Below are 12,575 nucleotides of genomic sequence, written 5' to 3'. Positions count from 1 at the left end.
GATCGGTGTCGAACATTCGATTAATGGGTGTCGAACATTCGATTGATGGGTGTCGAACATTCGATTGATCGGTGTCGAACATTCGATTGATCGGTGTCGAACATTCGATTGATCGGTGCCGCAAATTCGATTGATCGGTGTCGAACATTCGATTGATCGGTGTCGAACATTCGATTGATCGGTGTCGAACATTCGATTGATGGGTGTCGAACATTCGATTGATGGGTGTCGAACATTCGATTGATCGGTGTCGAACATTCGATTGATCGGTGTCGAACATTCGATTAATGCGTGTCGAACATTCGATTGATGGGTGTCGAACATTCGATTGATCGGTGTCGAACATTCGATTGATCGGTGCCACACATTTGATTGATCGGTGCCGCTAATTCGATTGATGGGTGTCGAACATTCGATTGATCGGTGTCGAACATTGGATTGATCCATGTCGCACATTTGATTGATAGGTGTCGTATATTCGATTGATCGGTGTCGTATATTCGATTGATCGGTGTCGAAAATTCGATTGATCGATGTCGCACATTCGGTTGATGGGTGTCGAACATTCGATTGATGGGTGTCGAACATTCGATTGATCGGTGTCGAATTTTCGATTGATGGTTGTCGGACATTCGAATAATGGGTGTCGCACATTCGATTGATCGGTGTCGTATATTCGGTTGATGGTTGTCGGACATTCGATTGATCTGTGTCGAACATTCGATTGATCGGTGTCGAACATTCGATTGATGGGTGTCGAACATTCGATTGATCGGTGTCGAACATTCGATTGATCGGTGTCGAACATTCGATTGATCGGTGTCGAACATTCGTTTAATCGGTGTAGCACATTCGATTGATCGGTGTCGAACATTCGATTGATAGGTGTCGTATATTCGATTGATCGGTGCCACACATTTGATTGATCGGTGCCGCAAATTTGATTGATCGGTGTCGAACATTCGATTGATCGGTGTCGAACATTTGATTGATCCATGTCGCACATTCGATTGATCGGTGTCGTATATTCGATTGATCGGTGTCGAAAATTCGATTGATCGATGTCGCACATTCGGTTGATGGGTGTCGAACATTCGATTGATGGGTGTCGAACATTCGATTGATCGGTGTCGAATTTTCGATTGATGGTTGTCGGACATTCGAATAATGGGTGTCGCACATTCGATTGATCGGTGTCGTATATTCGGTTGATGGTTGTCGGACATTCGATTGATCTGTGTCGAACATTCGATTGATCGGTGTCGAACATTCGATTGATGGGTGTCGAACATTCGATTGATCGGTGTCGAACATTCGATTGATCGGTGTCGAACATTCGATTGATCGGTGTCGAACATTCGTTTAATCGGTGTAGCACATTCGATTGATCGGTGTCGTATATTCGATTGATCGGTGTCGAACATTCGATTGATCTGTGTCGCACATTTGGTTGATGGGTGTCGAACATTCGATTGATGGGTGTCGCACATTCGATTGTCGAACATTCGATTGATGGGTGTCGAACATTCGATTGATGGGTGTCGAACATTCGATTGATCGGTGTCGAACATTCGATTGATCGGTGTCGAACATTCGATTAATGGGTGTCGAACATTCGATTGATGGGTGTCGAACATTCGATTGATCGGTGTCGAACATTTGATTGATCGGTGCCGCAAATTCGATTGATCGGTGTCGAACATTCGATTGATCGGTGTCGAACATTCGATTGATCGGTGTCGAACATTCGATTGATGGGTGTCGAACATTCGATTGATGGGTGTCGAACATTCGATTGATCGGTGTCGAACATTCGATTGATCGGTGTCGAACATTCGATTAATGCGTGTCGAACATTCGATTGATGGGTGTCGAACATTCGATTGATCGGTGTCGAACATTCGATTGATCGGTGCCACACATTTGATTGATCGGTGCCGCTAATTCGATTGATGGGTGTCGAACATTCGATTGATCGGTGTCGAACATTGGATTGATCCATGTCGCACATTTGATTGATAGGTGTCGTATATTCGATTGATCGGTGTCGAACATTCGATTGATCGGTGCCGCAAATTCGATTGATGGTTGTCGCACATTTGATTGATCGATATCAAACATTCGATTGATCGGTGTGGAACATTCGATTGATCGGTGTCGAACATTCGGTTGATCGGTGCAGCAAATTCGATTGATCGGTGTCGCACATTCGATTGATCGATGTCAAACATTCGATTGATCGGTGCCGAACATTCGATTGATCGGTGCTGCACATTCGATTGATCGGTGCCGCACATTCGATTGTTGGGTGTCGAAGATTCGATTGATTGGTGTCGCACATTCGTTTGATGGTTGTCGAACATTCGATTGATGGGTGTCGCACATTCGATGATCGGTGTCGAACATTCGTTTAATCGGTGTCGAACATTCGATTGATCGGTGTCGAACATTTGATTGATCTATGTCGCACATTTGATTGATGGGTGTCGAACATTCGATTGATCGGTGTCGTACATTCGATTGATCGGTGTCGAACATTCGTTTAATCGGTGTCGAACATTGGATGATCGGTGTCGAACATTTGATTGATCCATGTCGCACATTCGATTGATCGGTGTCGTATATTCGGCTGATCGTTTTCGAACATTCGATTAATGGTTGTCGGACATTCGATTTATGGGTGTCGCACATTCGATTGATCGGTGTCGTATTGTCGATTGATCGGTGTCGAACATTCGATTGATCGATGTCGCACATTCGGTTGTTGGGTGTCGAACATTCGATTGATAGGTGTCGAACATTCGATTGATCGGTGTCGCACATTCGATTGATCGGTGTCGAACATTCGATTGATGGGTGTCGAACATTCGATTGATCGGTGTCGAACATTCGATTGATCGGTGTCGAACATTCGATTGATCGGTGTCGAACATTCGATTGATCGGTGTCGAACATTCGATTGATCGGTGCAACACATTTGATTGATCGGTGAAGCAAATTCGATTGATCGGTGCCGCAAATTCGATTGATCGGTGTCGAACATTCGATTGATCGGTGTCGAACATTTGATTGATTCATGTCGCACATTTGATTGATAGGTGTCGTATATTCGATTGATCGGTGCCACACATTTGATTGATCGGTGCCGCAAATTCGATTGATCGGTGTCGAACATTGGATGATCGGTGTCGAACATTTGATTGATCCATGTCGCACATTCGATTGATCGGTGTCGTATATTCGATTGATCGGTGTCGAACATTCGATTGATCGATTTCGCACATTCGGTTGATGGGTGTCGAACATTCGATTGATCTGTGTCGCACATTCGATTGATAGGTGTCGAACATTCGATTGATAGGATTCGAACATTCGATTGATCGGTGTCGCACATTCGATTGATCGGTGTCGAACATTCGTTTAATCGGTGTCGAACATTCGTTTAATTGGTGTCGCACATTCGATTGATGGTTGTCGCACATTCGGTCGATTGGTGTCGAACATTCGATTGATCGGTGCCGCAAATTCGATTGATCGGTGTCGAACATTCGATTGATGGGTGTCGAACATTCGATTGATGGGTGTAGCACATCGATTGATCTGTGTCGCACATTCGGTTGATAGGTGTCGAACATTCGATTGATCGGTGTCGAACATTCGATTGATCGATGTCGCACATTCGGTTGATGTTTGTCGGACATTCGATTGATCTGTGTCGCACATTCGATTGATCGGTGTCGAACATTCGATTGATGGGTGTCGAACATTTGATTGATCGGTGTCGAACATTCGATTGATGGGTGTCGAACATTCGATTGATCGGTGTCGAACATTCGATTGATCGGTGCCACACATTTGATTGATTGGTTCCGCAAATTCGATTGATCGGTGCCGCAAATTCGATTGATCGGTGTCGAACATTCAATTGATAGGTGTCGAACATTTGATTGATCCATGTCGCACATTCGATTGATGGTTGTCAGACATTCGATTAATGGGTGTCGCACATTCGATTGATGGGTGTCGCACATTCGATTGATGGGTGTCGAACATTCGATTGATGGGTGTCGAACATTCGATTGATCGGTGTCGAACATTCGATTGATCGGTGTCGAACATTCGATTAATGGGTGTCGAACATTCGATTGATGGGTGTCGAACATTCGATTGATCGGTGTCGAACATTCGATTGATCGGTGTCGAACATTCGATCGATGGGTGTCGAACATTCGATTGATCGGTGTCGAACATTCGATTGATCGGTGTCGAACATTCGATTAATGGGTGTCGAACATTCGATTGATGGGTGTCGAACATTCGATTGATGGGTGTCGAACATTCGATTGATCGGTGCCACACATTTGATTGATCTCTGCCGCAAATTCGATTGATCGGTGTCGAACATTCGATTGATCGGTGTCGAAGATTTGATTGATCCATGTCGCACATTTGATTGATAGGTGTCGTATATTCGATTGACCGGTGTCGAACATTTGCTTAATCGGTGCAGCACATTCGATTGATCGGTGTCGAACATTCGTTTAATCGGTGTAGCACATCAATTGATCTGTGTCGCACATTCGGTTGATAGGTGTCGAACATTCGATTGATCGGTGTCGAACATTCGATTGACCGGTGCCACACATTTGATTGATCGGTGCCGCAAATTCGATTGATCGGTGTCGAACATTCGATTGATCGGTGTCGAACATTTGATTGATCGGTGTCGCACATTCGATTGATGGGTGTCGAACATTCGATTGATGGTTGTCGAACATTCGATTGATCGGTGTCGAACATTCGATTGATGGGTGTCGAACATTCGATTGATCGGTGTCGAACATTCGATTGATGGGTGTCGAACATTCGATTGATCGGTGTCGAACATTCGATTGATGGGTGTCGAACATTCGATTGATCGGTGCCACACATTTGATTGATCGGTGCCGCAAATTCGATTGATCGGTGCCGCAAATTCGATTGATCGGTGTCGAACATTCGATTGATAGGTGTCGAACATTTGATTGATCCATGTCGTACATTCGATTGATGGTTGTCGAACATTCGATTGATCGGTGTCGAACATTCGATTAATGGGTGTCGCATATTCGTCTGATCGGTGCCGCAAATTCGATTGATCGGTGTCGAACATTCGATTGATCGGTGTCGAAGATTTGATTGATCCATGTTGCACATTTGATTGATAGGTGTCGTATATTCGATTGACCGGTGTCGAACATTCGTTTAATCGGTGTAGCACATCGATTGATCTGTGTCGCACATTCGTTTAATCGGTGTAGCACATCGATTGATCTGTGTCGCACATTCGGTTGATAGGTGTCGAACATTCGATTGATGGTTGTCGAACATTCGATTGATCTGTGTCGCACATTCGATTGATCGGTGTCGAACATTCGATTGATGGGTGTCGAACATTCGATTGATCGGTGTCGAACATTCGATTGATGGGTGTCGAACATTCGATTGATCGGTGTCGAACATTCGATTGATCGGTGCCACACATTTGATTGATCGGTGCCGCAAATTCGATTGATCGGTGCCGCAAATTCGATTGATCGGTGTCGAACATTCAATTAATCGGTGTCGAACATTTGATTAATCCTTGTCGCACATTCGATTGATGGTTGTCAGACATTCGATTAATGGGTGTCGCACATTCGATTGATGGGTGTCGCACATTCGATTGATGGGTGTCGAACATTCGATTGATGGGTGTCGAACATTCGATTGATCGGTGTCGAACATTCGATTGATCGGTGTCTAACATTCGATTAATGGGTGTCGAATATTCGATTGATGGGTGTCGAACATTCGATTGATGGGTGTCGAACATTCGATTGATCGGTGCCACACATTTGATTGATCGGTGCCGCAAATTCGATTGATCGGTGTCTAACATTCGATTGATCGGTGTCGAACATTTGATTGATCCATGTCGCACATTCGATTGATGGGTGTCGAACATTCGATTGATGGGTGTCGAACATTCGATTGATCGGTGTCGAACATTCGATTGATCGGTGTCGAACATTCGATTCATGGGTGTCGAACATTCGATTGATCGGTGTCGAACATTCGTTTAATCGGTGTAGCACATCGATTGATCTGTGTCGCACATTCGGTTGATAGGTGTCGAACATTCGATTGATCGGTGTCGAACATTCGATTGACCGGTGCCACACATTTGATTGATCGGGGCCGCAAATTCGATTGATCGGTGTCGAACATTCGATTGATCGGTGTCGAACATTTGATTGATCGGTGTCGCACATTCGATTGATGGGTGTCGAACATTCGATTGATGGGTGTCAAACATTCGATTGATCGGTGTCGAACATTCGATTGATCGGTGTCGAACATTCGATTGATGGTTGTCGAACATTCGATTGATGGGTGTCGAACATTCGATTGATCGGTGTCGAACATTCGTTTAATTGGTGTCGAACATTCGATTGATGGTTGTCGCACATTCGGTCGATTGGTGTCGAACATTCGATTGATCGGTGCCGCAAATTCGATTGATCGGTGTCGAACATTCGATTGATGGGTGTCGAACATTCGATTGATGGGTGTCGAACATTCGATTGATCGGTGTCGAACATTCGATTGATCGGTGTCGAACATTCGATCGATGGGTGTCGAACATTCGATCGATGGGTGTCGAACATTCGATTGATCGGTGTCGAACATTCGATTGATCGGTGTCGAAGATTCGATTAATGGGTGTCGAACATTCGATTGATGGGTGTCGAACATTCGATTGATCGGTGTCGAACATTCGATTGATCGGTGCCACACATTTGATTGATCGGTGCCGCTAATTCAATTGATCGGTGTCGAACATTCGATTGATCGGTGTCGAACATTGGATTGATCCATGTCGCACATTTGATTGATAGGTGTCGTATATTCGATTGATCGGTGTCGAACATTCGATTGATAGGTGTCGCACATTCGATTGATAGGTGTCGCACATTCGATTGATGGGTGTCGAACATTCGATTGATGGGTGTCGAACATTCGATTGATAGGTGTCGCACATTCGATTGATCGGTGTCGAACATTCGTTTAATCGGTGTCGAACATTCGTTTAATTGGTGTCGCACATTCGATTGATGGTTGTCGCACATTCGGTCGATTGGTGTCGAACATTCGATTGATCGGTGCCGCAAATTCGATTGATCGGTGTCGAACATTCGATTGATGGGTGTCGAACATTCGATTGATCGGTGTCGAACATTCGATTGATCGGTGTCGAACATTCGATTGATCGGTGTCGAACATTCGATTGATCGGTGTCGAACATTCGATTGATCGGTGCCACACATTTGATTGATCGGTGCCGCTAATTCGATTGATCGGTGTCGAACATTCGATTGATCGGTGTCGAACATTGGATTGATCCATGTCGCACATTTGATTGATAGGTGTCGTATATTCGATTGATCGGTGTCGAACATTCGATTGATCTGTGTCGCACATTCGATTGATAGGTGTCGCACATTCGATTGATCTGTGTCGCACATTCGATTGATGGTTGTCGAACATTCGATTGACAGGAATCGCATATTCGGCTGATCGTTGTCGAACATTCGATGAATGGTTGTCGGACATTCGATTAATGGGTGTCGCACATTCGATTGATCGGTGTCGTATATTCGATTGATCGGTGTCGAACATTCGATTGATCGATGTCGCCCATTCGGTTGATGGTTGTCAGACATTCGATTGATCTGTGTCGCACATTCGATTGATCGGTGTCGAACATTCGATTGATGGGTGTCGAACATTCGATTGATCGGTGTCGAACATTCGATTGATGGGTGTCGAACATTCGATTGATCGGTGTCGAACATTCGATTGATCAGTGACACACATTTGATTGATCGGTGCCGCAAATTCGATTGATCGGTGCCGCAAATTCGATTGATCGGTGTCGAACATTCGATTGATAGGTGTCGAACATTTGATTGATCCATGTCGCACATTCGATTGATGGTTGTCGAACATTCGTTTGATGGTTGTCGAACATTCGATTGATCGGTGTCGAACATTCGATTAATGGGTGTCGCATATTCGATTCATCGGTGCCGCAAATTCGATTGATCGGTGTCGAACATTCAATTGATTGGTGTCGAACATTTGATTGATCCTTGTCGCACATTCGATTGATGGTTGTCAGACATTCGATTAATGAGTGTCGCACATTCGATTGATGGGTGTCGCACATTCGATTGATGGGTGTCGAACATTCGATTGATGGGTGTCGAACATTCGATTGATTGGTGTCGAACATTCGATTGATCGGTGCCACACATTTGATTGATCGGTGCCGCAAATTCGATTGATCGGTGTCGAACATTCGATTGATGGGTGTCGAAGATTTGATTGATCCATGTCGCACATTTGATTGATAGGTGTCGTATATTCGATTGACCGGTGTCGAACATTCGCTTAATCGGTGCAGCACATTCGATTGATCGGTGTCGAACATTCGTTTAATCGGTGTAGCACATCGATTGATCTGTGTCGCACATTCGGTTGATAGGTGTCGAGCATTCGTTTGATCGGTGTCGAACATTCGATTGATCGGTGCCACACATTTGATTGATCGGTGCCGCAAATTCGATTGATCGGTGTCTAACATTCGATTGATCGGTGTCGAACATTTGATTGATCCATGTCGCACATTCGATTGACGGGTGTCGAACATTCGATTGATGGGTGTCGAACATTCGATTGATCGGTGTCGAACATTCGATTGATCGGTGTCGAAAATTCGATTCATGGGTGTCGAACATTCGATTGATCGGTGTCGAACATTCGTTTAATCGGTGTAGCACATCGATTGATCTGTGTCGCACATTCGGTTGATAGGTGTCGAACATTCGATTGATCGGTGTCGAACATTCGATTGACCGGTGCCACACATTTGATTGATCGGGGCCGCAAATTCGATTGATCGGTGTCGAACATTCGATTGATCGGTGTCGAACATTTGATTGATAGGTGTCGCACATTCGATTGATGAGTGTCGAACATTCGATTGATGGGTGTCAAACATTCGATTGATCGGTGTCGAACATTCGATTGATCGGTGTCGAACATTCGATTGATGGGTGTCGAACATTCGATTGATCGGTTCCACACATTTGATTGATCGGTGCCGCTAATTCGATTGATCGGTGTCGAACATTCGATTGATCGGTGTCGAACATTTGATTGATCGGTGTCGCACATTCGATTGATGGGTGTCGAACATTCGATTGATGGTTGTCGAACATTCGATTGATCGGTGTCGAACATTCGATTGATGGGTGTCGAACATTCGATTGATCGGTGTCGAACATTCGATTGATGGGTGTCGAACATTCGATTGATCGGTGTCGAACATTCGATTGATGGGTGTCGAACATTCGATTGATCGGTGCCACACATTTGATTGATCGGTGCCGCAAATTCGATTGATCGGTGCCGCAAATTCGATTGATCGGTGTCGAACATTCGATTGATAGGTGTCGAACATTTGATTGATCCATGTCGTACATTCGATTGATGGTTGTCGAACATTCGATTGATCGGTGTCGAACATTCGATTAATGGGTGTCGCATATTCGTCTGATCGGTGTCGCAAATTCGATTGATCGGTGTCGAACATTCGATTGATCGGTGTCGAAGATTTGATTGATCCATGTTGCACATTTGATTGATAGGTGTCGTATATTCGATTGACCGGTGTCGAACATTCGTTTAATCGGTGTAGCACATCGATTGATCTGTGTCGCACATTCGTTTAATCGGTGTAGCACATCGATTGATCTGTGTCGCACATTCGGTTGATAGGTGTCGAACATTCGATTGATGGTTGTCGAACATTCGATTGATCTGTGTCGCACATTCGATTGATCGGTGTCGAACATTCGATTGATGGGTGTCGAACATTCGATTGATCGGTGTCGAACATTCGATTGATGGGTGTCGAACATTCGATTGATCGGTGTCGAACATTCGATTGATCGGTGCCACACATTTGATTGATCGGTGCCGCAAATTCGATTGATCGGTGCCGCAAATTCGATTGATCGGTGTCGAACATTCAATTAATCGGTGTCGAACATTTGATTAATCCTTGTCGCACATTCGATTGATGGTTGTCAGACATTCGATTAATGGGTGTCGCACATTCGATTGATGGGTGTCGCACATTCGATTGATGGGTGTCGAACATTCGATTGATGGGTGTCGAACATTCGATTGATCGGTGTCGAACATTCGATTGATCGGTGTCTAACATTCGATTAATGGGTGTCGAATATTCGATTGATGGGTGTCGAACATTCGATTGATGGGTGTCGAACATTCGATTGATCGGTGCCACACATTTGATTGATCGGTGCCGCAAATTCGATTGATCGGTGTCTAACATTCGATTGATCGGTGTCGAACATTTGATTGATCCATGTCGCACATTCGATTGATGGGTGTCGAACATTCGATTGATGGGTGTCGAACATTCGATTGATCGGTGTCGAACATTCGATTGATCGGTGTCGAACATTCGATTCATGGGTGTCGAACATTCGATTGATCGGTGTCGAACATTCGTTTAATCGGTGTAGCACATCGATTGATCTGTGTCGCACATTCGGTTGATAGGTGTCGAACATTCGATTGATCGGTGTCGAACATTCGATTGACCGGTGCCACACATTTGATTGATCGGGGCCGCAAATTCGATTGATCGGTGTCGAACATTCGATTGATCGGTGTCGAACATTTGATTGATCGGTGTCGCACATTCGATTGATGGGTGTCGAACATTCGATTGATGGGTGTCAAACATTCGATTGATCGGTGTCGAACATTCGATTGATCGGTGTCGAACATTCGATTGATGGTTGTCGAACATTCGATTGATGGGTGTCGAACATTCGATTGATCGGTGTCGAACATTCGTTTAATTGGTGTCGAACATTCGATTGATGGTTGTCGCACATTCGGTCGATTGGTGTCGAACATTCGATTGATCGGTGCCGCAAATTCGATTGATCGGTGTCGAACATTCGATTGATGGGTGTCGAACATTCGATTGATGGGTGTCGAACATTCGATTGATCGGTGTCGAACATTCGATTGATCGGTGTCGAACATTCGATCGATGGGTGTCGAACATTCGATCGATGGGTGTCGAACATTCGATTGATCGGTGTCGAACATTCGATTGATCGGTGTCGAAGATTCGATTAATGGGTGTCGAACATTCGATTGATGGGTGTCGAACATTCGATTGATCGGTGTCGAACATTCGATTGATCGGTGCCACACATTTGATTGATCGGTGCCGCTAATTCAATTGATCGGTGTCGAACATTCGATTGATCGGTGTCGAACATTGGATTGATCCATGTCGCACATTTGATTGATAGGTGTCGTATATTCGATTGATCGGTGTCGAACATTCGATTGATAGGTGTCGCACATTCGATTGATAGGTGTCGCACATTCGATTGATGGGTGTCGAACATTCGATTGATGGGTGTCGAACATTCGATTGATAGGTGTCGCACATTCGATTGATCGGTGTCGAACATTCGTTTAATCGGTGTCGAACATTCGTTTAATTGGTGTCGCACATTCGATTGATGGTTGTCGCACATTCGGTCGATTGGTGTCGAACATTCGATTGATCGGTGCCGCAAATTCGATTGATCGGTGTCGAACATTCGATTGATGGGTGTCGAACATTCGATTGATCGGTGTCGAACATTCGATTGATCGGTGTCGAACATTCGATTGATCGGTGTCGAACATTCGATTGATCGGTGTCGAACATTCGATTGATCGGTGCCACACATTTGATTGATCGGTGCCGCTAATTCGATTGATCGGTGTCGAACATTCGATTGATCGGTGTCGAACATTGGATTGATCCATGTCGCACATTTGATTGATAGGTGTCGTATATTCGATTGATCGGTGTCGAACATTCGATTGATCTGTGTCGCACATTCGATTGATAGGTGTCGCACATTCGATTGATCTGTGTCGCACATTCGATTGATGGTTGTCGAACATTCGATTGACAGGAATCGCATATTCGGCTGATCGTTGTCGAACATTCGATGAATGGTTGTCGGACATTCGATTAATGGGTGTCGCACATTCGATTGATCGGTGTCGTATATTCGATTGATCGGTGTCGAACATTCGATTGATCGATGTCGCCCATTCGGTTGATGGTTGTCAGACATTCGATTGATCTGTGTCGCACATTCGATTGATCGGTGTCGAACATTCGATTGATGGGTGTCGAACATTCGATTGATCGGTGTCGAACATTCGATTGATGGGTGTCGAACATTCGATTGATCGGTGTCGAACATTCGATTGATCAGTGACACACATTTGATTGATCGGTGCCGCAAATTCGATTGATCGGTGCCGCAAATTCGATTGATCGGTGTCGAACATTCGATTGATAGGTGTCGAACATTTGATTGATCCATGTCGCACATTCGATTGATGGTTGTCGAACATTCGTTTGATGGTTGTCG

This window comes from Apostichopus japonicus, chromosome 20 (assembly GCF_037975245.1).
Source record: "Apostichopus japonicus isolate 1M-3 chromosome 20, ASM3797524v1, whole genome shotgun sequence".
Classification (NCBI taxonomy): Eukaryota; Metazoa; Echinodermata; class Holothuroidea; order Aspidochirotida; family Stichopodidae; genus Apostichopus; species Apostichopus japonicus.
Note: the sequence above shows the minus strand (reverse complement) of the source record.